Source organism: Hipposideros armiger, unplaced genomic scaffold, assembly GCF_001890085.2.
Source record: "Hipposideros armiger isolate ML-2016 unplaced genomic scaffold, ASM189008v1 scaffold_197, whole genome shotgun sequence".
Taxonomy (NCBI): Eukaryota; Metazoa; Chordata; class Mammalia; order Chiroptera; family Hipposideridae; genus Hipposideros; species Hipposideros armiger.
In genome coordinates this window covers 1,714,379-1,719,482 of record NW_017731547.1, presented here as the reverse complement: position 1 = coordinate 1,719,482, position 5,104 = coordinate 1,714,379, and positions in this window count along the sequence as shown.

The window sequence follows — 5,104 nt, the reverse complement described above, 5'->3', positions numbered from 1 at the left end:
AGAGGGTTTTTGTTGTTCTGATGAACTTCCCTTAGGAGTGCATGAGCATTCATATGAAGCAATAAATCTACCTCGTAAGTTTTTACAGTTTTCAGGAACTTTTTATTCTACCACTAGGTTACTGTACATATTGGAGTTATATAAGATCCTTTTTCTGTTGTTTTTCAGTGTTGATTGTGAGAAAGGTAAACAGTAGAAAGGAAGTTTAGTATTCTATAAGGTGTAGTGCATGGGCTAGCATTTGTATATGCAAAATTGAGGATTCCATGGCAGGTTTCCATATTCAGGAGCACAAAGCTTTATGTAGTGACAAAGTTTAGTGTTCTACAAACTTAAAATTCTTCTCACAGCTCATGAATAGCCTATTTTAAACTCAGGGGGTCTCTCTGTTTCTGCTCTTTGGAGATATTTCAAGGTAACTTGATCTGGCATTCCATACCTGTGTATCTAGAGGATACACGTCTTCACATTGACTGTAAAAATAGCACCATCTAGACACATCCTGTCCATTTGTAAAGGTTATAGGTTTTTCAAAGTCTGTGTCCTGTTTTAGAATAGCTAGAAAACTATTCTAAAGCTACTGATTTGTTTTGGATGCTGATATTAACAGCTTGAACTTTACTGATTTAAAAGTGTTTTTGTACAGGTGAAATAATTTTTGATATAGTCCTAAGTGGAAAATTGCGGCTGATTTGGCAAAAGCATTGACTCTGGTGATGGAGCAGTTATTAGCTAGTTGTTGTCTTCAGTGGATCAGGGAAGTCTAAACACATAGGAATGGCTGGGAGAGCATGGTGCATTGGAGAGACCATTAGTGGAGGAGGTGAAGGCAATAGGTTTAGGTGGGTGGATGTTGCATGAACTAATGCTGGAAGGGTAGGCAATGGTCCAGTGATGAATAGTGTGTATAGAGATTGGATTTTATACTGGAAGCATTAGAAAGCTGTGGTGGATTAAAGATGGCCACACATTATTTGAAATTTCTCCCATTGAGATGTGAAGTCTAGTGTCCCCTTGAAGCGAAGAGAGCACTATGACTGCTTTTAGCCATAGAATATGGAGAAAGTGATGTTGTGTTAATTTCTGGGCCCAGGCTTTAAGATACTAGAAGCTTACACTTCCTGTATTTTGTACCTTTTACTCTTGGAATCCAGCTGCTATGGAAGAACTATTGTCTATTGTGACACCAACATTCTGTAAGAAGCCCAAGACATGTAGCGAGGACTGGAGGATGGTATGCTATGGAGACAGGGAAAGACAAGCGGGACAAAGGGCACTGAGGCACCAAACATTATTAAAGAAAATACCTTGGAAGTGGATCTTACAGCTCCATATGCTATACTTGATGCTCCCCCAACAGGAAAAAAGGAGAGCAGGAGGACCCCAACAGCCCCCAGCGTCATCATAGACACCACAGATTTTTTTCTACCAGTCACCTTTGAAGTTTTTTCACTGACATTGACCCCAGTTGATGGAGCTGCCTGGTTGGTGCATAAGTTACCTTTAACTCTGATATAAAAGTTAAATGATACAAATTTGTTAATGGATACACAATATAAAAAGAAGCCAACTATGATTACAAGAACATACAGTAGAGTTTTTGTATGCAATTGAAGTTAACAACATAAAGTAGTTGATAAGATATGTATACAAAACATACAGAAAACAATTAACAAAATGGCAATAGTAAGTCCTCAGCTATCAATAATTACTTTAAATGTAAATAGATTAAACTTCTCAATGAAAAGACATATAGTAGCTGAATGGATGAAAAAAACAAAATCCAATGATATGCTGTCTTGCAAGAGATTCACTTTAAATTTAAGGGCATTCATACAGAGAGTGAAAGGATGGAAGAAGATAGTCCATGCAAATGGTATCCAAAAGAAAGCAAGAGTGGCTATGCTTATAAAATACACTTTCAGTCAAAAACTGTCTCTAGATACAAAGAAGTTCATCATATAATAAGAGTCAGTTCAACAGGAAAGTGTAACAATTTTAAATATAGATTCACCCAACGCCCAAATGAACAACAGTGGATGAATGGATACAGAAAATGTGATATGTCTACACAATGGAATGTTTTTCAGTCTTTTAAAATAAGGAAATCCAGCCATTGTGACAGCATGAATGAACCCGGAGGACATTATGGTAAGTAAAATAAGCCGCCACTATTTCACTTATATGTGGGATCTAAAATAGATCCAAGAAGTAGAGAGTAGAATGGTGACTGCCAAGGGCTTTGAGAGAAGAGGAAAGTGGGAGATGTTGGTCAAGGGTACAAAGTTTCAGTTATGCAAAATGAATGAGTTCTCGAGATCTACTGTACCGCCATGTGACTGTAGTTAACAATATTGTATCCTTGAAATTTGCTAAGTTAGGTCTCAACTGTCTCACCACAAAAGAAAGAAATGGTAACTATGTGAGATGATGGATATGTTTATTAGCTTGATTTGGGCAATTATTTCATAATTTATATGTATATCAAAATACCCAGTAATATAACTTAAATATATACAAGTTTATTTGTCAGTTATATCTCAATAAAGACAGAAAAAATTTGGATGAATAGTACAAATCTAAATAGGCTTTCAATAGAAATTGACAAGTTATATCTAAAATGTGTCAAGAAGATAAGTGTGCAAGAATAACATAAATGAGTGAGTGAATAAATGAATGAATGATGTGACTAAAGAAGAAATAGGGGTGGTTGTGATAATTGAGCTACCTACCAGATTATTAAAACAGGCTATGGGGCTACTGTAATTAAAACAGTATGGTATTTGTACTGGCATAGACAAATTAATGGGATAGAAACAAGAAGCTAGAGGGAGGGGTGTGTGTGTGTGTGTGTGTGTGTGTGTGTGTGTGTGTGTATATGTGTGTGTGTTATATGATAAATATACCATAGTGTTAAGGGGTAGTATGTTTCATAAATAGTGTCAGGACTGTTGCTTACATGTCTAATTATGAAACACTTTTTGGCTGCTTAACACCGATGCCTTTTTTCCTCATCAGTTCTTATTTAATGTGATTAAGAATATAAAATACCCTTTGGGTTTTCATGTCCTGTATATACATGATAATGGAGAAACATTTCTTTATGCTGTTTTTTTTTACATTAAGTTTGTAAAAATGACTACTTTTCAGCTATTGTTCCCTCGCTTAATGAGCCATCATATTTTTGTTGCCATTATAGCTTTTTGAGAAATTATAGGTCAGGTAAATTTAGGCATAATTGCTCTGTGCTCTCTGTGCGTGTATGTGTGTATACACAAATACACACATACATATACATATGTGTATATACATATGTATATGTATGTGTGTGTGTGTGTGTGTGTGTGTATCATTCAATTTAAGGAACCTGTGATTTTGAGTGGTATTTCTCTCTACAGATATTAGTACCTACATTGTTTATAAGCATTTCTTAAATTGTTCCCAATCTTTTTTTATGCCTGAGCCATTTAAAAATAAAAACACATAACCTATTTTTTCACAAAGAAAATAGTTCACATGTTATTTCCATACCCAGTAATTTCCCACAGTGTAGAGTAGTTTGTGTTTTTAAAATAATTGGTACTTATTAAAGCATATTTTGGGGGATTAATACCTTATTTCTTTTGAATTAACTTTGTGAGAGTTTTGACATAATGATTGCTTCTATGAAGGCCATTTTATTTGCACAAAAACAAATTGGTTAAGACATCTTCAAAATACAGAGGATCACAAATAGTACACTTAATTCTGCTTTGCCTAGAAGGTTAAATAAAACATGATATTATATATTTTCTATTTTTAAATTTAAAAATTAAGGAATAAATACACAAGACAAATCCGTTATGCTGTCCTCTCCCCTATTCCCTCAACTCTATTCCACATATGAGAATATGGCACTTTGAACTGTTTCTTGTTTTAGGTTTTCTAGTTAGTAACTCTCTCACTCTAAAAACTAGTTTTTTAATACAGTTTTTCTATTAACTTAACCAATATCTATTGTCTTCATGCCATGAAGATAAAGAGAAAATTCACACCACTTTCACTTCTCATTCTACCTCATACACTCTATATTATTGATTTTTTTTCTGTTTACCTTTGGAGCTGGAAAAAAGAAACAAACATAAATCTTGATTTCTTATTTCATGACTTTTGTCAGGATTTCCAATTCTACTCCATGAGTGATAAAGAGATAGCAGATCTACCTCTCCATCAACTTCTTGTATCTTGTCTATCTACCAGCTTTTCTCACCTTTATCATTACTTTTATTTGTCAGGGGTAATAGCATTGACTTTTATTTCTATAATCATATATTAATGGTTCCTATATTATTTCTGTGCTGATTAAAAAAAATAAAACAATTAGTTAAGTAAATTTACTCTGTAATTATGCCTCAGTATACAACGAAGTAATGTGCTAAGATTATATTTTATCTGCATGCTATCTAATCTCATAACCCTGTGTCACTTCACAGAAAGCATTTTTTTCTTCCAGGTCCAGTGATTTTTTTTTCCAGATAAGTTCATTATTACTCATTTTAGTTTGCTTCACCAACCATGACTTTCTTGTTCACCATGCCATTCCCCACTGTGAATTCACTGGAACTCTTTTTCTGTCTTAAGATTGGCAGGGGGTGAGGTAGGGTGGAGCCTGTTTCATAGCATCACTAATAACATATCTTATTTACACTCTATGTGTTATGGAATATACTTCATTTATTTACCTATTCATTCATTAATTTTGGAATCCACTTCACCTATTCATTGTCTTTTGAATAAATTATTCTTAGAGACATTTGATTGTCTAATTTGCAGTTATCAGTTTTTTGTTTGTTTGTTTATAAGGAGGCTATGAAGTTTATTATAGGTTACCCCCTGTAAGTAGAGTTTAGAGGTAAAACAACAACCCCCCACCCCCTGCAAAAAAAATGAGGAAAACAGCTTTGTGAGAGCATTACTAAGATAATTTTGCATTAGGATAGATTAGACATCTAGCTAAAAGAATAATTAGATCTATAGTTATTTCTGATACAGACTAAAAATGGCAGAAACCAGTAGCATTAAAGAGTAACTATGTTCAGATTAATTACTGTTTTGTTGAATTGTA